Here is a 24281-nt window from a genome sequence, read left to right as displayed (position 1 = left end):
TTCAGTACACAAGGTAGTGTTGGGGTCCAGTCACACGTCCGCAAAATGGGTCCGCGTCCGTTCCGCAATTTTGCGAAACAGGTGCGGACCCATTCATTTTCAATGGGGCCTGAATGTGCTGTCCGCATCCGCAGATCCACACTTCCGGATCCGCAAAAAAATAGAACATGTCCTATTCTTGTCCACGGACAAGAAAATGAATTTTCAATGAGACTGCCAGCGATGTGTGGTCTGCAAAACACATACGGACGTGTGAATGGACCATTAAGGAGTTTCGGTGGAGGACCAAATGATCAAGACATTTATCACCTATCTGGTGAACAAATGATAAATGCAGATTGTTGGACTGCAGGCGAAACGAAGACTTGAAGCTACTTTCTCCAGTAGGGTTGTTGCGGGTATCGAAATTTCGATACCCAATCAATACTTTCCATTTTTTCGATATTGGGCTGCGCAGTCTAGTATCACAGAACATGAGCGCGCTGCTGTCAGCACAGGGGAGAAGGAAGCAGTCTCTCCCTCCCCCCTGTGCCACGCTGCCAATAAAGAGATAGGGGCGGAGGAGGGGCGTGCGCACTGCACAACCAATGATAGGAGGACCTTTCATAAGTTCGGACATAGAGCGGCGCCCAGGGATCTCCATGCACTTACTATTATTCCTGGGCGCTGCTCCGGTCGCCTGCTGTGGCCCAGTTACCGTCTTCTGCTCCGTATGCTAATTACTACTATCGGAGCAATTGGGAGGAGACATCAGCTTCTCTCCTGGGCGTTCCTTCTCCCTGGCTGTGACGTTCTGCGCTGCGATTAGACAGCGCTACAGCCAGGGAGAACGCACGCCCAGAAGAGAAGCTGATGTCTCCTCCCCATTGCTCCGACAGTAGTAATTAGCATACGGTGAACGCGATTTACCATTTTTTTAAATGCGGAGTGCACGTGGCTTTTTTGGTGTTTCATTTTTTTTCACGTGGTATCGAATGGTATAGAGTATCGCAATACTTTTTTATAGTATCGAAATCTAATCAAAAATTTGGTATCGCAACAACTCACCATCAGCTCTTCTCTAATGGGCCTCTACCGTGGGAAATACAACCCCCTTTAAATGACCTCTTCTGAAGGTGCCCAATCATTTGTTCCTTTGCTTCTACTTATTCCCCTCTCCTTATAGAAATATATAGGCACCCTTGCAGGGCCTAGCGCATGTTTATAGAGGAGTAGAAAGCTATAGCGGCCGCCAGATGACCGTTACTTACTGCATACGGTCGCCATTTACAGTACAACATTCCAAGGTTTGCTGTGGACTTGCACACCAAAAACACTCTCCACCATTCTTGCAGACCTCCACCCTGACTGCTTAGCCGTATGACTACCACAGCAGTTTCCAGAAGTCTCAGAAACACTTCAGCATAGAGAATATCTGCTGATAAACACCCCAATAGACAGAAATGACCGGTAGTAACCTTTGAAGACTTCCTGAAATGAACGACTTCATGAGCGTATCCACCAGCTGGGCTGAGCACCATCCAATGATTCACAGTATCTGTTAGACAGACAATGAGCAAAGTCCACAAGACACAAGAGCGGAGGTATTCTTTTGCAGCGTCGATGGGCAGGCTCTGTTTTGTTGCATAACGCGTATATGAACTGTAGTCACCGCGTGGTCTATAAAGGTGAGAAGAGTGAGAAACTCTGTACCCTGGACAACCACACACAGAATACGTCATTGCTGGGGAGCTTTCTCTCCTTGTAGTTTACGAAGGTTCTCATCAATGGTCCAATCAGAAAGAGAAATTAGCTCCTGGACTGAGCTAAGCTCCTGAGGTCCAGAGAATTTGAGCCTGCAGTAAAATTGACACACACAGATTATTTTTTTGTGTTGCAATTAAATTACTTATTTAGTTTCGCAGTAGTTTCATCCAATTGCCCAATATTTATCTTCAAGGTGCAAACAGAATATCTAGACCGGATGTTTCTGTCACATCAGACCTTCATCAGCGGTCAAATTTTTTATATGTTCTGGGAGGGAAGAATGGGTCCTCTGGGCTTGGATGTGCACCGCTGATGAAGGTCTGATGTGACCGAAACATCCAGTCTAGATATTCTGTTTGTAATGTACCTTGAAGATAAATATTGGGCAACTGGATGAAACTACTGCGAAACGAAATAATTTAATTGCAACATTAAAAAAAAAAATCTGTGTGCCTCAATTTCACCGCATGTACATTGGCTGATTTCAGCCATTGACTGGCACCAGAGTCCATCGAATTGAGTGTGGTTCTCCACTACACCACAGAGAATTTGAGCCATCAAAAATAAGTCACAAATATGACTGATTTCCCCAATAGGACACATACACAATTAAAAGGGGTTAAAGGAACTCCCACTCGTTCACAGAACCGCATCTCAACTGCTGGGTATGAACATACCTTCAGGGTACGTCCACAAACCACATACTGTATGCGATTGAAACGCTACAGATTTCCACGTGGCAAATCCAAAGAAACTGCATCCAAATGCTGGCTAAAAAAATTTGCAGTGCAAACCAACCTGCGGTGCGGATTTCAAATTTGTGGCGTGTCAATTTACACTGTAGAGCTGCACCCCGGCCTTCACCCTTTGTAATGGAGAAAGTGAAATCCACAGCCATTTCTTCAACAAAAACATGTAATTAATGCTGTTTTGGTTGTGGATCTTCGAAAGAAATCTAAGAGTGGGGGGGGGGGGGGGGAGCATAGGGCATTAGGTTCAGCACTTGGAATTATGAAATACCTCACAAAATCAACTTCTTCTCAAGAAAACATAGGAAATGAGGACTTTACTGTCTATGCTGCTGACAGTCTCTCGGAGTCTCCAAAATTAACTCTCACACAGTTTCTGATTGCAAAACATGTGAACTCTGACCTGCATCCACTGACGTCGTCACAAACCACCAGGACTATTTTCATTATTTGTCTGCAGGTTGGTGGCCTCCTGGTTCTAAAGCCAGCCAAAGACAGAGCCACCTGAAGAGCAAAGCTCCCTATGAAACCAAGCATAACCTGGCCCTCACCATAGGATGGGGCAAAGATCTGAATGGGCCCAAGTCCCGACTGCTTACTTCAGGTTTCATTCCTTCAATCTACTCCTTCCTGTATGTAAAGGGGCCTTTTGACATCATATAGGCCTGTGAAAGGTGATGGAGATGCTCCTGGAAGAAGCCAAGTGAAGCAAAACTCTCTCTAGTTGAATGCCTGCAATATACCGTATGTCTCGGTCTACAACTCTCCACACAGGGGTGAACTGATTCATCATTTCTTTGTAAATCCTTCAGCAGGATGCACTGTGCTGTTTATGGACAACACCATGCTTTGAGAAACAATCTGTATCTGGTGATGGACATCTTGGGGGAGATACTAGCTCTGCTTAAAGGGGTTTTCTGGAGCAGTCATTGGTGACCATGTTTATAACAACCAGAAGAAAAAAAAGTTGGGGACCAGAATATGGAGGAGAGGGAACCAGTACGTAGAACTGGAATGGTGGGGAAAATGCCAATCGTGCAATAGGCAAAGCAGGCTAAAGAGTAAGGGTAAAATTAGTATAAATTTACCATAATTTATTAGATTAAACCTCTGCCTGTTTTAAGTTTAGGAGTCACATGGGTAGTCCTACTCCGTGATTGAAAGCTATAGCTGTATGCATGCAGCAGGAAGGTTTGCGGGCACAGACTACAGCAAATCTGAAGGTTAGCCTTGGACTTCTGCTGCAGACAATACTGCCACTTCATCCCAACCCTTTTATGTTGGGCACCTGGGTCCTGCGATTTCCAGTCTGACCACCTTCCAGAGTAACAAGAGGTACAGACAGGATACCATGTTGAAGGAACATGCCTTAGAGGTGCTATCAAGTAACACTGCCTGTAGTTGTCATGGCTTTACACAAATCTAAAGCAATTCCACCCTGTGGTTTTTGCCCATCCAGCTTTTACAGGTGAAACCAAGGGGTTTTCAGAGCAAAAAAATAAAAAAATTGCTAAATGCTAAGGAAGGTGTTAAAATCTGGAAACAAACATGGCCCACCCATGCAATCTACTGCAACTGTGCAGGGATCCTCCAGGAGCCTCAGGCATGAAGAGTGAAAGCAAACATGACCCATGGGTAATAAATAAGACATATCACCCGAAACGCGTAGACCAGGCAGAGGGCTCCATGTTTGGATTTTAGTCAGGCTGTATTGAGTGCTGGACACAAGTTATACTTACTGGTGCAAACTCCGTCTGCCCCAGTACTGCCCGCTGCAGCCATGATGGTTCAGTGATCTGTCCATATACGGCACATGACTTTTCTCAGCGGTGTAAGGGTAAGTTCACACAGGTTTTTTTAAGGAGGTTTTGAGGCAGATTTTCCTGCAGGTTTCTCAGCCAAAGACAGAAATGTATCCAGCGGGAAGGAGAAGTCCTTCCTTTATATTTCTGAATCCTTTTGAAACCATTTCTGGCTTTGGCTGAAAAACCTGCAGAAAAATCACCCCCGAAACCTTCTCCAAAAAGTCAACGTGAACCTACCCTAAGGCCTTATACACAAGTCAGTGACTCACGGACATGTGATGTCCATGTTCTACCATATGTCATGTACCCATTGACTTTCCATGTATTACTTTGGTCCACGATGCCGATCAAACACTTCCAATGACGTTTACGGGTCCGTGAAAACCACTGACACAACACAGATGACATCAGTGTTCTGTCAGTGATTTTCATGGACCATTGGTAGAAGATGCTCTGGAAATTAATTTTCAGCTGAGCAATTTTCTTGGAATAAGGATGACACACAGGCAAAAACCGGACACACAGACCAAACACAGATCCTTCAAGGACGAACCACTGGCCATCTTGTCACAGACGTCATCACGGACACAGATGTGTGAATAAGGCCTAAGGCACAAGACTACTGTGACCAGTGACACATCGGTCATGTGCGGAGTACAGGCAGGTCACCCGCTGCAGTCACAAATACAAAGACCAGCCGGGAGGATAGCAACAGCGATGCTGAGGTGGAGTGGGTTTGAGTTGGACAGGCTAACCTGTTTTATTATTTGAACACCTTCTTGGCCATGCAACTTATTTTTTAAACTTGTAGAACCCCTTTAAGCCCAATATGTTTCCTCAACATGAAGTGTGGCAATAAAAGCATTTGTTTGTGTGTTCTCCCTGTGTTTGTGTGGGTTTCCTACACTACAAAGACGTACTGATCGGGAACTTATATTGTGAGCCCCATTGAGGACAGTGTCTGTAAAGTGCTGCGGAATATAGTAGCGCTATATAAGTGCGTTAAATACTTGTAGAACAAGTGGACTTTATGCGCGACGTCCGCAAAATTCATGGCTGTGAAAACCACAAGGTAATGAGAATTCTGGAGCAGATCCTTCACAAGGATAAGCATTAGATCTCATGCACACGGCCATTGTGTTGCGATTCCGTGCATTGGGGACCACAATTTGCGGTCCCCAATGCACGGGCAACGTCCATTCGGCAGCCGGGACGGATCCAGACCCATTCAACTTGAATGGATCCGTGATCTGTCCACACCGCAAAAAAATAGAACATGTTCTATTTTTTTGCGGCGTGGAGGCGAGGCACGGCCCGAAACACCGTAGTGTTTCCAATCCGTGATTCCATTCCGCATCTCCGTGATTGCAGACCCTTTCAAGTGAATGCGGAGTGCACAGGGGGCGTTGCCAGTGTATTGCGGAACTGCCGTATGCAGGCCGCAATACGTCCACGGGCACATAACGTTCATGTGCATGAGCCCTTAAGCAGTGGAAAATATGAGATACGGCCTGTGTATGGGTGGGAGGGGGGGGGACTGACTCATTGCTGCATCAGGGAGACACTGAGCCTCTGTCTGTATCGCCTAGATATACAGTTTGATTAATAATGAAGGTTTCAATGTGTAATCTGCATATTTCCCACAATGCTGCCAATTGTGCTGCAAATGTCATTTTTCAATTCTGGGAATTCACACCCGGATTTGTGCTCCACCACGCACAATACCGTTCACCAATTCCTGGAAGCACAAATCTCCACCAGAACGCATCTCTAAATTCTGTGAGGTAGATGTAGCAGTACGGGTTTACAGGATAGAAACGTTTCTCAAGTGCTGCCAGATTGTAACGCAGAATACATTCGCCAGATCCCACAAAACAAGGAAAACAGCAAGCTCTGCCAGCAGGAGCCTAAGGCTACTTTCACACTTGCGGCAGAGTGATCCGGCAAGCAGTTCCGTCGCCGGAACTACCTGCCGGATACGGCAATCTGCATGCAAACGGACAGCATTTTTAGACAGATCCGGATTCGTCTTACAAAATGCATTGCAAGAACAGATTAGTTATATATTTTTTTCACATTTTTACCGGTCTGCACATCCGGCATTGCAGTATTTTTTATGCCGGATCCGGCACTAATACATTTCAATGTAAAGTAATGCCGGATCCTGCATTCCGGCAACTGATCCGGAATTTTGGACGGAGATAATACCGCAGCATACTGCGGTATTTCCTCCTATCAAAACGCGGTTCAGTGACTGAACTGAAGACACCCTGAACGGATTGATCTCCATTCAGAATGCATTAGGATAAAACTGATCAGTTCTTTTTCCGGTATTGAGCCCCTGGGACGGAACTCAATGTCGGAAAAGAAAAAAGCAAGTGTGAAAGTACCCTGTCAGTGAGCAATGCAACCTATGGGCAGCACTGATGTACAACATCTATTCAAGGCTTGCAAAAAGCTACTGACAGACATGAGCAATGACCATCTCTGTCCTGCAGAAGATTTAGGCCAGGGTCACAAGTGACTTAAGGGGATATTAGACGAACAGATTTTCTGCCCGATGATCGTTAAGTCATTCACTTTGCTGGCACTGAATGAAATTCCACAGCTAATCAGTCACACGTGACTCAAGTGTAAAAGGATCTTTCATTCCATTTACAAGCTGCTAAGGCCATGTCCACACGTGACTAAGGGCTCATTCAGATGGCTGTATACTGTCCGCAAAAATGCGGATCCGTTTTTTTTGCGGATTAGATGCTGTCCCATTCACTTCCATTGCACGGCTCAGCAAAAAAATGAAACATGTCCTATACTTGTCAGTGAAAATCAGGACATGGCCCTATTGAAGTCTATGGATCGGCAAAAAAACGGAATGCAATGCGTTTTTTTAAGGACATGCTGAACTGTCTGCAAAAAAACGGATCAGCATTTTTGCGGACAGCATACGGCCGTCTGAATGAGCCCTAATGCTGCAGATCTGCTGCTGTGAATTTTCGTGCAGCAAATCCATAGGATTGTATTGTATCACCAAAGAGGATAACATTTCAAGGTCCGATACACACACTGTGTATGAAAACCACAGCATAAACTGAAATCTACAGCACGTCAGTTTATGCGGCAGTTCTCTCCCGCTGATTTCACTGTTTGCGATGGAGTGGATGAAATCCACAGCAAAACATCTACCGGTATTTAATACATACAGAACAAAAACTGCTGCAGACCTTTCTGCTGAATTTTCAGGCACGTGTGGACATACCCTAAAAGTGGTTGTCTGACAGGTAAAATTGGACATTTCCTTTAACCCCAATAAAAAAATGTAAAAAAAAAAAATCGTCGCTGATACCCTTCTTTCTTGTCCCTGTTGACACACAGGAAATGACTGCTCATCCAATCACTGGCTGAGATTGGTCATCCAATCGGTGTCCTATCTCAGCCAGTGATTGGATGACCAGTCATTTCCTGTGTGTCACTAAGGGAGACAGCAGAACATGAGTGGTGGTGGATCAGTGAGGTGATTACTACTTTTCATTTTATTCAACATTAAACTTTTGTTAAAAAAAAATAAAAGTTTGCCCGTCCTTTTGCTCTGTTGGAAAATTATGCAATTTCTGAATTGTTTGACGTCCTTGCCCAAGGCTGTCTGCACAAGGTACTATTTTACATATCTTGTGGGACTGCCCCAGGCCAGTGGTGGAGAACCTATGGCACGGGTGCCAGAGGCGGCACTCAGAGCCCTCCCTGTGGGCACTCACACCCTGGATAAAGTCTATGGTGTACCAATATGTCTTAGGGCTCTTTCACACCTGCGTTGTTGTCTTCCGGCATAGAGTTCCGTCGTCGGGGCTCTATGCCGGAAGAATCCTGATCAGGATTATCCTAATGCATTCTGAAAGGAGAGAAATCCGTTCAAGATGCATCAGGATGTCTTCAGTTCCGGAACGGAACGTTTTTTGGCCGGAGAAAATACCGCAGCATGCTGCGCTTTTTGCTCCGGCCAAAAATCCGGAACACTTGCCGCAAGGCCGGATCCGGAATTAATGCCCATTGAAAGGCATTGATCCGGATCCGGCCTTAAGCTAAACGTCGTTTCGGCGCATTGTCGGATCCGACGTTTAGCTTTTTCTGAATGGTTACCATGGCTGCCGGGACGCTAAAGTCCTGGCAGCCATGGTAAAGTGTAGCGGGGAGCGGGGGAGCAGCATACTTACCGTCCGTGCGGCTCCCCGGGCGCTCCAGAGTGACGTCAGGGCGCCCCAAGCTCATGGATCATGTGATCACATGGACACGTCATCCATGCGCATGGGGCGCTCTGACGTCATTCTGGAGCGCCCGGGGAGCCGCACGGACTGTAAGTATACTGCTCCCCCGCTCCCCACTACTACTATGGCAACCAGGACTTTAATAGCGTCCTGGGTGCCATAGTAACACTGAACGCATTTGGAAGACGGTTCCGTCTTCAAATGCTTTCAGTACACTTGCGTTTTTCCGGATCCGGAGTGTAATTCCGGCAAGTGGAGTACACGCCGGACCCGGACAACGCAAGTGTGAAAGAGGCCTTAGACTCTTCCTGACAATTATCAGCGCAGGGCGCACTGTGAACAACACAGGCAGCGCACTGAATGTAGGCAGGCTATTGTAGTACATGGAAGATATACTACACTGCTCAAAAAAATAAAGGGAACACAAAAATAACACATCCTAGATCTGAGTTAATTAAATATTCTTCTGAAATACTTTGTTCTTTACATAGTTGAATGTGCTGACAACAAAATCACACAAAAATAAAAAAATGGAAATCAAATTTTTCAACCCATGGAGGTCTGGATTTGGAGTCACACTCAAAACTAAAGTGGAAAAACACACTACAGGCTGATCCAACTTTGATGTAATGTCCTTAAAACAAGTCAAAATGAGGCTCAGTAGTGTGTGGCCTCCACGTGCCTGTATGACCTCCCTACAACGCCTGTGCATGCTCCTGATGAGGTGGCGGACGGTCTCCTGAGGGATCTCCTCCCAGACCTGGAATAAAGCATCTCCCAACTCCTGGACAGTCTGTGGTGGATAGAGCGACATGATATCCCAGATGTGCTCAATTGGATTCAGGTCTGGGGAACAGGCGGGCCAGTCCATAGCATCAATGCCTTTGTCTTGCAGGAACTGCTGACACACTCCAGCCACATGAGGTCTAGCATTGTCTTGCATTAGGAGGAACCCAGGGCCAACAGCACCAGCATATGGTCTCACAAGGGGTCTGAGGATCTCATCTCGGTATATAATGGCAGTCAGGCTACCTCTGGCGAGCACATGGAGGGCTGTGCGGCCCTCCAAAGAAATGCCACCCCACACCATTACTGACCCAATGCCAAACCAGTCATGCTGGAGGATGTTGCAGGCAGCAGAACGTTCTCCACGGCGTCTCCAGACTCTGTCACATGTGCTCAGTGTGAACCTGCTTTCATCTGTGAAGAGCACAGGGCGCTAGTGGTGAATTTGCCAATCTTGGTGTTCTCTGGCAAATGCCAAACGTCCTGCACGGTGTTGGGCTGTAAGCACAACCCCCACCTGTGGACGTCGGGCCCTCATATCACCCTCATGGAGTCTGTTTCTGACCGTTTGAGCAGACACATGCACATTTGTGGCTTGCTGGAGGTCATTTTGCAGGGCTCTGGCAGTGCTCCTCCTGTTCCTCCTTGCACAAAGGCGGAGGTAGCGGTCCTGCTGCTGGGTTGTTGCCCTCCTACGGCCTCCTCCACGTCTCCTGATGTACTGGCCTGTCTCCTGGTAGCGCCTCCATGCTCTGGACACTACGCTGACAGACACAGCAAACCTTCTTGCCGCAGCTCGCATTGATGTGCGTGGATAAGCTGCACTACCTGAGCCACTTGTGTGGGTTGTAGACTCTGTCTCATGCTACCACTAGAGTGAAAGCACCGCCAGCATTCAAAAGTGACCAAAACATCAGCCAGGAAGCATAGGAACTGAGAATTGGTCTGTGGTCACCTCCTGCAGAACCACTCCTTTATGGGGGGGGTGTCTTGCTAATTGCCTATAATTTCCACCTGTTGTCTATCCCATTTGCACAACAGCATGTGAAATTGATTGTCATTCAGTGTTGCTTCCTAAGTGGACAGTTTGATTTCACAGAAGTGTGATTGACTTGGAGTTACATTGTGTTGTTTAAGTGTTCCCTTTATTTTTTTGAGCAGTGTATATTGGACTGTAGTATTCAGGTTAAATTGCAGTGTTGGCACTGAGATAAATAAGTGGGTTTTGGGTTGCAGTTTGGGCACTTGGTCTCTAAAAGGTTCCCCATCACTGCCCTAGGCTCACGTTTTCCTGGTCCGAGGTGTGACACAACTCTACCTCAGCACAGTTTTTTCTGTATCTTTGTGATATCCCTTTTTCTACTCATCAACGCTCTGTGGCTTGCCACCTGGTAAACACTGCACAGGCTTGCATCCTGACTCTTTGGAGACAGATTACTTCTCAACAAAATATGGGAGATTAGAAGGGGCAGATATGACATGTTCTTGAAATCTTGGCACCATTGGATGGTCTTCTCTATAGAGTATCAACACTTCTTCCCCAAGTGGAAGTTGAGATAGTCTTATTTTTGTCTCCTCATCCATCCCCTCTCCCCCACACGTTTGCGTCTCTATCTTCTTGGATCTACAATTCCTCAGAATTCTCTTGATAAATTCTAGAATTTTGTGCTGTTCCTTGAAATGTTTGGCCATTTGTATTAGGGAATAGTGTTGAGTGAACTTGTGTTTTAAAGTTCGGCGTCTAAAGTTCGGGTTATCGAAGAATCGCGTTATGGATTCCGCTACCACGGACCATAACGGAATTTAGAATCCATAATGCGATTCTTCGATAACCCGAACTTTAGACGCCGAACTTAAAACACAAGTTCGCTCAACACTGCTAGGGAACTTACAACTTTTTACTAGCGGCCTACTTAGCATTGTGTGGAATGGTTATTGCTTTGTTATTTTGAAAAAAAAAAAATACATTTTTTGCTTATTCTATAGACAACCTTTTTAATGAATTTATTCTACCAAAAGTGATTTATCACAGGCTGTTAGCTCTGCGCTGCGATTGGCCAGCGCTACAGCCTGGGAGAAGGAGACGCCCAGGAGAACAAGGGCAGTCTCCTCCTACTATAACCAAGTCCCCTAAGTCTCCGCCTACTATAACCAAGTGATCGAACATACCGGAGGGTATAGCAGGAGAATGGAGCGGCGCCTAGGGATAATAGTAAGTGCAGTGAGATCCCTGGGCGCCGCTGTACAGATCATGACACTTAGTTCACAATGTTTGGACCGATGAAAGGTCCTCTTTAACAGATCTGCAAGTGTGGTGGTGTCCAATCGAAATGGAAGCTGCAGCAGATCCAAATGCACAACTCTCAAGCTCCTTTTGTTCCTGTATTTGCCCCTTAATGATCCCTTGTCACCCATGGGCACTGTACAGCAAAAAGAACCTCTTGAGCACATCTGTGCGGTATCTAGCTACATGTAGTCAAATGATGGTCCCCCAGACATGAAGTCAGGCGGATGCTAGGCAACCAGAACTTCCACAGCAGAACAAAGTTAACTATGGATCTCTTCCAAAAGAGAAAAATATTACGCTAGGGATTATAATACAAATGAGTGGCCAATTTACTATTGATTTAGGTTATATTTGCTGCCCACATGCCTGAACAGGCACCATCTACCATCTCCTGCAACTGCCTTCCTGCAGGTAACACTGCCGGGCCAACAGTGCAGGTCTGGTGCCAAGGCAAACACCGGAAACATGGATTACTGTGAAGCGCATTACTCCTATACTTACTTTTTTTTTTATTAAGCTATTTGTGCACATTTTTGGTCAAAATTGTTTTGGGCCCATTTACCAACAGCAAGGTGGCTGGAGCCATGGCCTGCTCCTTCCTGACAAACGTACTAGATTGCAGAACTATGTTACAGCAGCCATCAAGTCATAGAAATTAATTGGGCCTGCTGTTTGTCAGATTTACGCTGAAATGTATGCAGTGCCAGATTTATAGCAGAATGTGAGTGAAATGCATTACATAGCTTTCTACCATATTGTTTTAGGATATCATAATAGTCATGTGGAGATGACCCTCATATTTTGTTGGCGGAACAAACTACAAGTTTTGTGAAAAGGAAACAAGCAAACGACAAAAGGTTGCTCTTCTCCCATTCCTGAGGCGTTTTCCTTTCACACGGGCGAGAATTCCGCGCGGGTGCAATGTGTGAGGTGAACGCATTGCACTCGCACTAAATCCGGACCCATTCACTTCAATGGGGCTGTTCAGATGAGCAGTGATTTTTACGCATCACTTGTTCTATATTCTGTGTTTTTCACACAACGCAGGCCCCATAGAAATGAATGGGGATGCGTGAAAATAGCATCCTAGTTGCTAGGAGATGATAAAAGTCAATTTACTGCATTATTTCCCCTTATAACATGGTTATAAAGGAAAATAATAGCATTCTTAATACAAAGAAGTAAAAAGTGGCATGAGGAGTTAAAAAATAAAAAATAAATTAACTCACCTCATCCACTTGAACGCGCAGCCGGCATAGTCTTCTTTCAGGACGTAATCGCGCTCATCATGTGTGCGAGCGCGATTATGTCAAAGGTCCTTTTGCAGGTCCGCAAAGAAGAAAGAAGACTATGCCGGCTGCGCGATCAAGTGGATGAGGTGAGTTAATTTTTATTTTATTTTTTAACCCCTCAAGCAACATTTTACTAAGCATTCTGTATCAAGAATGCTATTATTTTCCCTAATAACCATGTTATAAAGGGAAAATAATAACATCTACACAACACCGAACCGAAACTTCAGTGAAGAAGTTCTGGTCTGGGTACCACATTCAGCTTTATACCACGCACGCGCAAGACGCATTGCTCCTGAACAACGCAATCAGTCAAAACTGGCTGAAATTGTGTGCGCACTCACGCAGGTTTCCCGCAATGCCCCAGGGACGCCCGTCTGGAAGAGGCCTTAATCCATTTTTTGCTCTGCCAGAGGTGGGTCTTAAAAAGCAACTGAGAGCCGACATCTGAACTTTTAATGTACTTGGTTTAAGGCCCTAATCGAATCTCTATATATCAGGAAAATATCAGAAGCCTTAGGAGAAAACTTATTTTAGTTTTTAGAGTGATACCATGAGCAAAATTTCTTCCAGACTTTTCCATAAATTGCTGAAGTAACACTTTTACGACTGTGTTGTAATGTAGAGATAACATTGTTGGAAAGTCCCTGAGCTCTCAAGATTTCCCTCACAGGATCTAGGCTGCTAGGCTTAAGGTAGCTTTACACGGGCCGATGTACAAGTAGATTGTAGGGAAGGAAACGTTCCTTGCTGACAATCTGCTGATCGCTAGCGGAGGAGACCGATGCATCTACATGTAGGGATCTTCTCCAGCTCCTGCAGAGTATGGGGAGGAGTGATCGCTAATGCCATTGCTCTTCCCCATACAGACTCGTCGTTTCCTGGCAGATCGTGTTTACACAGCACCATCTGCTGCCGGGGAACAAGAATTTCTTGTGCTGCACAAATGATCCAATTAAAGAGCGTTTTGCTTGTTCACCTGCTAATTGGTGCTACATTTACACCGCCAGATCATCGCTAATAAGCCCTTAAATTTTCACACTTCCAGATATACAAGGGGTCCCTGCTGTAGAAGATCCTGCTTTGAAGGAAGTGGCATCGAGTGTACCTGGGATAGAGACTTCAGGACCAGAAACCAGCTGCGCTTTGGCCAGTATAAGATGATTAGAATGACTGGCTGATTCCCTCTGGAGTTTCTTAATGATTGGCACTCCCCTGCATAACGGAAACGGGACGGATCTGTTTTGCAGCCCATAGACTTCTATTATGACGGAATGAATAACCTCTAAAGGCATCCATTATGCATTCCGTCATAGAGTTGCGTTATGGTCCTTGGTAACAGAATCCATAACGCAATTCATCTTTTACCAGTAAATGAAGTGTGAACGAACTTCAAAATATGAAATTCGCTCATCTCTAATGCTAGTGTCTGCTTTCCTGCAGCCGGAAGAAGCAGCTTCCAATTTAGGGACCGTTGGTTTAGATTCCAGGAGGATAAGATCAACACTTGTTTTGACATAAAAGAATGCTGAACCAAGGAATCTGGAAAAGTCCCTTGTAAAACACTCTTGGTACCTAGGAGAAAGTCTGATTCTTTTCCACATTTATAATCTAGTCCAGGTCTAAGAGGAGATTCAGGACCAACTGTAGGCGAGCCTGAAGGCATAAGGAGAATTCTGCTATGAGAAGGAAATCGCCCAAGTATGGTACAATAATTAGAAAGGAAATGATAGGGTGGCTCACCCCCTATGACTATGAATAGGTGCTTAAACCTGAAATTGAATCACCCTGTTAAAAACGTACACACTAGATAAATTAATCTTATTAGGCAAGCACTCAAACCACCATGGAGCAGGCACACTATTTAATGCTGATAATACAGGGTAAATTGCAAGAAAACACAATAAAATACAACTCTAAGGGTCCATTCACACGTCCGTTTTTTCTTTCCTGATCTGTTCCGTTTTTTCTGGAACAGATCTGGACCAGATCTGGACCCATTCATTTTCAATGGGTTCTGGAAAAAAACGGACAGCACAATGTGTGCTGTCCGTTTCCGTTGTTCCGTTCCGCATGTCCGTTTAAATATAAAACATGTCCTATTCTTTTCCTGAAAAATCGGATCCTGGTACAATACAAAGTCAATGGATCCGCAAAAAACGGAAGACATTCGGATGTCATTACGTATGTCATCCGTTTTATACGGAATCCGTTCCTGGTAATTAAATTTTTAATTTTTTTTTTATTTTTTTTTAAAAGAAATCCAAACAACTTTATTTGCTTATTGAAATTTATACATGTTTCCGTTTTTTGCGGATCCGCAAAAAACGGATGACATACGGAAACATTTTCAGGAACAACGGATCCGCAAAAAACGGACAGAAAATCGGATTATAGAAAAATACTGACGTGTGAATGTAGCCTAAAATGTATAACGGATAAAACGCTAAAATGCAATATAAAACTCGCTAGGAATAAGGTGCAAGATAAGTTCCTGTCGAAATAAATAAACCAGTTGATGTCCTTATTGATACATCTGGTATTGACGCTGGATTGCTGGCAACCTGCACGCTTTGATATAGCGTTACATCCAAAGTCACAAGAAGCAGTTTGTAGCCGCAGTATATTGGTAGTGTGCGGATAAATGGTTGCTCACTGAGCACTCCCCCCACCTGATGGCATGTGATCTTCACACTGGCTGGTGTGTGTATTCTGGGCGGATTAATATCGGTGTCCTGGTAAGATTTTCTTGCAGTTGCCTGAACTGCCTGTGTCCCGCTCCGTACACAGTTCTCGCGAGAGTTTGAGTGCGAGTTCACGGATTCCGGTCGCTTCTTGCCTTCACTTTTCGAATTGCTGAAGGATCGTCTCACTAAATTCAATCATAGAGTTAAAATCACATGGCCGTGCTTCAATTGATTGTGGAATATTTCAGAGCATCGGTATACAGCACCAGACGCGTTTCGAGGTCTTGCTGACCTCTTCCTCAGTGGTTATACTCCATAGTCTCAGATCCCACTATTTATACTCTACTAAGTGGTAAGTAAGTTCTGGAGAACCGATCCCAAAAAGAGCCGAATAGTCATAGATAAATCCTGGAATAGTGGATTTCGAAAGGCAAAATCGATTTTGATGCTTTTTTTTAAAGAATGCGATTTTTTCAACAGATGCGTTTTTATCGCCAAGGCTGCTGAATCAAAGTAATAATTCATTCTCATATACCAGATGTTCAATTTTAAATGCGTTTTTTGTCACCTAAGCTGCTGAATTGGACATATAATTCATTCTAATACACCAAAAAGTTGAAAATCATTTTCATCCTTTTAATATATCCACAATACACAATATTTATACAAATATTTAAAATACATAAAAGAACATACATTTTGGGGTGTAAAATCATACTTGAGTAGTTCAATAAACAATTGATGAACAAACGATTCCTGGGATCCTGCAGGTGTAATGGGATGGAGGCCTGCCTCCGAGGGGACCGCAGCGTCACCACTGCGGTCTTCCGTCAAAAGCAGGCGCCCACCCCTGCCTCACAGGAAACCAAAGATCTCTAGCTCAGTATTGAGACCTGCTGGAAGCAAACTCCCGAACTCATAGATTCATCTAGATTCAATCCTAGACATTCGATGAATATGATCACCACCCCTCCAGTGTCGGTCCACCTTCTCCAGTGCCGCAAATGTCAGTTTGGTAGGGTCTTTACTATGGAATTCCCTAAAGTGTCTCGACCCCATTCTTGATCTTGGTCATATGTTCAGATATCCTTGTTTTTAATGGTCGTTCTGTTCGTCCAATATATTGTTTCTGATATGGGAACTGGATAATGTAGATGACACTGGAGGAGTTGCAGGATAGACTATCCCTAATTTTCCAAGAGAACAAATTTTGTGTAGATGTTACTTCTAATGTTCTTTTAGGGAATACTGTGTGCTTACACGCAGTGCATCTCCCACACCTAAAGAAACCATTCATATTTGTCCAATTTTGAAACATAGAAGTTTTCTTTCACTTTTGTTAGATTAGGCATTTTCGTGAAAGATATCAAAGGGACCTTTGGTACCAAATGGCCTATTGTTTTATCGTCCAGTATATAATGCCAATGTTGTTTCAAAATATACTGGACTTTATTATAATGTGCATTGAATGGTAGAATGACTAAGTTCCATTTCTTTTGATGTTGTATTTAAATTCTAATTTTTGTTATCAGAGAAAAAGGTCTCTCTGACGCTGCGGTCCCCTCGGAGGCAGGCCTCCATCCCATTACACCTGCAGGATCCCAGGAATCGATTGTTCATCAGTTTATTGAACTACTCAACTATTAAGTATGATTTTACACGCCAAAATGTATGTTCTTTTATGTATTTTAAATATTTGTAAAAATATTGTGTATTGTGGATATATTTAAAGAATGAAAATGATTTTCAAATTTTTGGTGTATTAGAATGAATTATATGTCCAATTCAGCAGCTTAGGTGACAAAAAACGCATCTGTCGAAAAAAACGCATCAAAAAAACGCATTTAAAATTGAACATCTGGTATATGAGAATGAATTATTACTTCGATTAAGCAGCCTTGGCGATAAAAACGCATCTGTTAAAAAAAAAAAAAAAACGCATCAAAATCGAATTTGCCTTTCGAAATCCACTATTCCAGGATTTATCTATGACTATTCGGCTCTTTTTGGGATCGGTTCTCCAGAACTTACCACTTAGTAGAGTATAAATAGTGGGATCTGAGCATATGGAGTATAACCACTGAGGAAGAGGTCAGCAAGACCTCGAAACGCGTCTGGTGCTGTATACCGATGCTCAGAAATATTCCACAATCAATTGAAGCACGGCCATGCGATTTTAACTCTACGATTGAATTTAGTGAGACGATTGTTCAGCAATTTGAAAAGTGAAGGCAAGAAGCGACCTGAATCCGTGAACTCGCACTCAAACTCTCGCGAGAACTGTGTACGGAGCGGGACACAGGCAGTTCAGGCAACTGCAAGAAAATCTTACCAGAACACAGATATTAATCCGCCCAGAATACATACACCTGAGCGCACACCAGCCAGTGTGAAGATCACATACCATCAGGTGGGATGGTGCAATAATTACCTCTTTTTGTCTGAGAAATGATCAATTCTCTTCCCTTCCTGGACCACAAACAGGAGATATCGTTGAAATTTCAAATGAATGGGAATGTGGTATGTGTCTTTGAGGTCTAGTTTGCACATGACTGCCCCAGGAATGAGATGTATTATTGATTTGATTGACTTCATTTTGAACTGTTGATATTCTATCCATTTGTTCAGAAACTTCAGATTCATTATGATTCTTTAAGATACTTTGTTTTTATTAACCAAAATAATGCCACTTAAACTAAGAGTGAGGTACTGGAATCCTGGCTCTGCACTGTAGAACTTTTGTTACATCTTGTAACACAACAGACTGTCTCCAATTATAGCAATTCCTCTGGAGGAGGAGACCCAAATTCTATGCTGTAGAATAAATACAAATAAAAAAAAAAAAGTTTTTATTTTTTAATTACTGGGGTTAAGCAGGAAACCCCTACCCTTGCCTCCTTTAGGCCTCATGCACACAGCCGTACTTTTGGTCCATGTGCAGTTCGCATTTTTATGAAAAAAAAAAAAAAATATATAATAATAATTATGGACAGCACACGGATGTCATCTGTGTGCTGTCCGCATCAGTTTTGCCAGGCCGCGTAAATTATAGAACCTGTCCTACTCTTATCCATTTTGCAGACAAGAATAGTAATTTTTTTTACAGTGGGTCCCACATAAATTGCAGGATGCACACGGACCGCATCTGTATTTTGAGGTCTGACTCTGGAGCCAATACCTGGGCTTATGAAAAAACTGAAGGACATTTATTAAGACCGGCGATGCGCCAAAGTTATGTAGAGGTGCAGGCCCCATAACTTTAACTCCACCTCCAACAGGCCGTGTGACATACTAAATACTACACAAGCTCCCTTGCTGGCATCGATTTAAGTCATTTTCCACCTCAAAAACTGGTGTGAAAAATGATAAATGAGACGGGCCTGCTGGCCCGCCCGCCCTCTTGTCCTCTTGTCCTCCCCATTTTCGCAGCACTCAGGAAAAGTGGCACGAGTGGCAAAAAGCCCCAGATTTTGCTGCAAAAATACCACAGCGACAAAATCTGCGTCATTAATACGGCAAAAAGCGGAGTATAATTGATAAATGTTCCCCTGAGTCTTTCATTTTTTTTTCTGGAAAGCACATTTTCTTGCCTTTTCCAAAATGTTCTCTAGGACGGGGCCAAAAATATAAGACAAAGAAATAGAGCACAACTTGTTCTTTGATGGGGTATCTTCATGCCAATTTTTAACCAAAGGGCTCTTCTTGGGGGCATTAGATAAAGCCCCATTTCTGGCTCCAAAACGCACAGATTCTGTTAAAAGTCATCTGCCATAAGCTGTGGACATTTCAGAAGTGGTAAGGAATCAAAAATGTCTTCTGTTAAAGTCTTCATTTTTAGGGGTCCTTCTAGCAGATTTAGCCATAGGAACATCGATCTGGCCACTGATGCTGCCGACACATTAGCAGACTCACATCTTCTTTTCACCAGAGCCTCAGATCTGATAAGGAAGGTTGTTCATCAGTCCAGACAGAGCTTATATATATCTTATGGGGAGAATACTAACGAGCACTTCCATTATGGATGTGCTCATTAGTACAGGAAGACCAGGAAGCAGTGAATGCAGCGCTTCCCAAGCTCTGTACTTACCCCTTCCTGGTCTTCCTCGGCCACTCGCTGGTGCTGTGACTGCGCACAGCCTGAGGATGTCAGCGCTCTGTTACCTCACATTGTGTGTGTCGGGTCACAGCACAGCATGAGGCAAGAGCAGCGGCCAAAACAGGAGAGGTAAGTTTTGTTTTTTAATCTGATCTGAGCATGGGGGGTCATTCACATGGATCTCTGATTGGAGGACTTTTGGAGGTCTGATTGGGGGTCATGCACATGGAGGTCATTCACATAGAGGTCTGATCTGAGATCTGATTGGGGGACTTATTAATATGGATGTCTGATCTGAGGCCCGATTGGGGGTCTTATTAACATTAGAGGACTGATTGAGGCTGTGAGTTGAGGTCTGATTAGGGTTGGGCGATATCAAAAATATTCAGAAGATAACGATATTAAGAAATTTCTTGCGATAACGATATATATCGCGATAAATACCCGTTTAAAAGAAAAAGAAAAACACACGGAGACGCTACACTGTATGGGGCGAGGGCCACAAGGAGACGCTACACTGTATGGGGCGAGGGCCACAAGGAGACTCTACACTGTATGGGGCGAGGGCCACAAGGAGACTCTACACTGTATGGGGCGAGGGCCACAAGGAGACTCTACACTGTATGGGGCGAGGGCCACAAGGAGACTCTACACTGTATGGGGCGAGGGCCACAAGGAGACGCTACACTGTATGGGGCGAGGGCCACAAGGAGACGCTACACTGTATGGGGCGAGGGCCACAAGGAGACGCTACACTGTATGGGGCGAGGGCCACAAGGAGATGTTATAATAAAGTCTTGTGGCCACAGGCCACCATACATACAATAGTACTTTACGATATACTTTTCCAGCGGCTGCCTCGCTTGTGTGCTCCGATTCTGACATCAGATGTCGGTGGGCGGAGATTTGAATATGGGAGCAAGGAGGAGGGAGAGCCGGGGGCGGCCCGCTGCGGGAAGTAATACGTTTCTAATTTTGTCATCAGAGCACATGAGCGAGGCAGCCGCAGGAAAAGTCTCTCCAGAGACACCCAGTACTCACACAGAGTTCGCCACATACAACCGACACGGGTGGGTGACGGACGGTGATGTCAGATGGTGGGTGGAGTCTGGAGACTTGAATAAGGGAGGCAGAGCAAGAAGGAGCCAGGAGCGAGTGGAAGTAATGTGTTTGTACTCACTACTTAGCGATATGTAAGGTGCAGGTGCGGGCGGACGCAGATTTAGAAGCGGTCAGCGCACATGACCGCTTCGATGATGTCACAAAATACTGCGGTAATTAGGAAACAGCGATATCGCCGTTTTTTAATACCGCGGTATATCGTGAACACCAGTATATCGCCCAACCCTAGGTCTGATGAGAACATTTTTCTTATTTTGTCCTCTAAAACCTAGCTGCATCTTATGGGCAGCTAGGTCTTGAAGACACCCGGAGAAGGTGGTGCATTTTCTCCCCTTATTTTTAGTCTCAGAATGACCTATGTGACCAGGTTCTTTATCAGACTAAGATACAAATGAAGATAAGCCCCAAATATAGAGAAGGTAACAAATAGGGACCCTTAGAGCACATACAGTGACCCCACTTACATGGCTGTGCACAGGAGGCTCTAAGGTAGTAATCTCAATACATCCCGAGTTTTGGGGATCCATGGCTCACAAAAGATCAGTCCCTGCTGCTGCCACTATATATACCGCATTTCCCCGAAAATAGGACATATCCATAAAATAAGTCGCAGCAGGGTTGCGGCTTATATGCTCAATATAAGACATACCCCGAAAATAAGCCATAGTGATGGGCGTGGCTATGTGCCGGCGCAGAGCGGTAAAGAAGATGCGGGCAGCCCTTATCTGCCGCATCGTGACAGCTGGAGTAGGTGCCGTCTCATCTGCCCCACATCTGTAGGTGACGGGAGAGTTGCGGGCAGCCCCATCAACACGGTCGGCTGCCCCTGTCAGGTCCCGGTCGTTCTGTGCACAGCAAGCTGAGGGAGAAAGTGAAAGTAAAAGTCTCCTCAGCATCAGCGTGCAGATTGGACCCAGTTCTCACTGGATCCCTGATAAATAAGCCATAAGACATCCCCTGAAAACAAGCCTTAGATTGTTTTTCTAAAGAAAAATATAAGACAGTGTCTTACTTTCGGGGAAACACGGTGTACACACACACCTACTCTTAATTGCCCCTCCTTATACCTAGAAAGCTCCTCTCACTCTACACCCAGGAACGCAATTCTCCTGAACAGTTCCACAGGCAGGAAGCCAGTCGCAATCATAAGGACTCCAGCATGCACCCACAGATGCTTACGGTCCCCAGCGATGGAACTAGAAGTAATATTAGACACCTAACGGAGCATCACTCCTCTCATCGTCCGCCATCTGGAACCCTGTAGACGTCTTCCCGGCAGCACCAGAACCTCGACGTGAGGGAGGAGACAACCAGAGCCCATTTAACCACAGAAAGAGTCCTCGCTGCATCGGTCCTTTGTAGGGACGGGAAGAACACTTGTGGGAGGTGGTAGGAGGCTTCTTTATTTTTTTTTTATTATTCACGGTACATTAATTTGATAATGTGTCATTTTTACTGATGTTTTGGTTATGTTTTAAGCATATTCAGGTCGCCAGAGCTATGTGAGGCTCTTTTTGTGGTTAGGTAGTTTTTATTGCTACCTTCTCCAGGTCAGTACTATTACAGCAATATCACCTTTATCTTTTTTTGGCATTTTAATACTTAAAAAAAAAAATAATAAAAGCTTTGGAAAAATTCATTTTTTCTTTGCATCGCCATACTCTGATGCCCCCTTTTTATATTTATGTCTTTGGAGCTGTTGTGCTGCTCGCGCTGTTACCTCTTCAAAATGACCTTTGCGTTGTCTCCTTTGCAGCGGCTGCGCAGTGTAATTACACATCCTAGTCCCATTGAAGTGAAGCTGAAGAGAAAGCTGTAACTACACTGCGCCGCCGCTACACGGAGACAACGCTCAGGTAATTCGGAAGAGAAAGCAGCAGCGGCAGTGTCGGGATACTCATGACCTACCATGAGGATATGCCATTAATATTAAAGAGGACCTTTCATCAATTTCGCAAAAGTCTAGTTAGGGTGTTACCTTCTAGGGTGTCCCCCACTGATGCCATGGCTGTGGCCCCCTCCCCCGTTGATTTTGGCGCCTTGTTTTATAATGAGGAGTATCGGAACAATGAGGAGGAGACTAAGTTTCTCTCAATGGGCGTCTCCTCCCTAGCTGTAGCGCTGTCCAATCGCAGCGCAGAGCGTGACAGCCAGGGAGGAGACGCCCATTGAGAAACCCTGGTATCTCCTCCTCCTTGTTCCGATGCTCAGTATTAGCATACAGAGCGGGGAAAATACCGGAGGGCACAGCGGGCGAACGGAGCGGCGCCCAGGAATAATAATAAGCACTATAGGATCCCTGCTTTATGCCCTACCTAACGTGCTACTTATCTTCTAAAGTCTGGACCCATGAAAGGTCCTCTTTAAGCCACCTGTCACTAAGTGACAGCCATGTCAGGTGACTCCAAATAAGCGACACCGCTGCGATCACAACAAACAGGCGGCCATTCCGCACTAACTAAAGCGGAATAACGTGGCGATCATCATCAGGTAGAAGCTGCAATTTAGTTCTGCACGCCACATCACGCGAGGACACAAATATGTCACCATCTTACCTGAAAGCCGCGTCATGTGACTCAAATAACACTGCAGGAAAAAAGGGGCCATTTTTTGCATCCAATAATTTAAGTTGCACGATGGGTGCCAATGGCCACATCATGGCTGCACCAGGTGTAACCCCTCAAGGTTACCAGCCATGCCTACACCTGTGCCTGGTGGCCAGCCACGTATGTCATCCTTTCCATTATTGCTGTAACTCCTCCGATCCAGGATTCCATGTCCTGCAGCTGTGAGGAGGACATTACCTGTCCTCAGGTGTCACCAGCACCGAGCCGTCCCCTCCCAGCCCCGCCTTTCCCCGGTGTTACCTGCCCTTCTCTCCCGACGCCTCGTCCTCCCATCATCTGCTCCAAAACTCTTCTACAACAACTTCGACCTCTCTTCCGCGAACCAGTGCGACACTTCCGCCACTAGTCCCGCCCACAGGCACGGCACTCAGGGTTTCCCAGGCTCTGTTAGCCAATCAGGTAATACCAGGGCATTGACCTCGCCGGAGAAGCGAGGGCGGAGAAAGTGGGCGTGGACACTGGGAAGATGGACAGAAGCCTCAGCCAATCAAGCGGCCGGAGAAGAAGTCATGCAGTACGATGTGTAATGAAGTGCGTCACCGTTATTTACCGAGCGCTGGGGCAGTAGTCAGGGTCCGCGCTGTCCTGGAGTCAGGGGGGCGCTCTCCTCCTCCCTACACGCTGCCTGGCAATCTCTATTAGTTCAAGAAGCTCCATATTTGACATGTTTTCCAGTCTTCACCTCAGAAATTAATATATTTCGGCTTTCTTTTCTTTGCGTCTGGATGGTGTGCAGCTACATGTTCCCTTTAGACTAGTCCATCTACTCAGTTCTGGGCATGGAGGTAATATGGGCGGGGGTCGTCACCCTCAAGATGCCCTTTT

At 45.1% G+C, this 24281-nt stretch overlaps 1 protein-coding gene across 2 annotated transcripts in view; it reads right to left on the bottom strand.

Annotated features, from left to right (window-relative positions):
• The window catches only part of LOC121002241 (oxysterols receptor LXR-beta-like), a 60322-nt gene extending 36527 nt beyond the window's left edge, over positions 1–23795 (bottom strand). The window contains exon 1 of one of the 2 annotated variants that reach the window (XM_040433612.1): positions 23697–23795. The gene's annotated coding sequence lies outside the window, so the exon portion shown is untranslated. Of the gene's footprint in view, positions 1–21478; positions 21513–23696 lie in introns of those variants that run through there. The other variant, XM_040433619.1, reaches the window with a different exon arrangement.
• Between the last annotated feature and the right edge of the window lie 486 nt (positions 23796–24281).

Source organism: Bufo bufo, chromosome 1 (assembly GCF_905171765.1).
Source record: "Bufo bufo chromosome 1, aBufBuf1.1, whole genome shotgun sequence".
Taxonomy (NCBI): Eukaryota; Metazoa; Chordata; class Amphibia; order Anura; family Bufonidae; genus Bufo; species Bufo bufo.
This window is presented reverse-complemented; position numbering and strand designations above follow the sequence as displayed.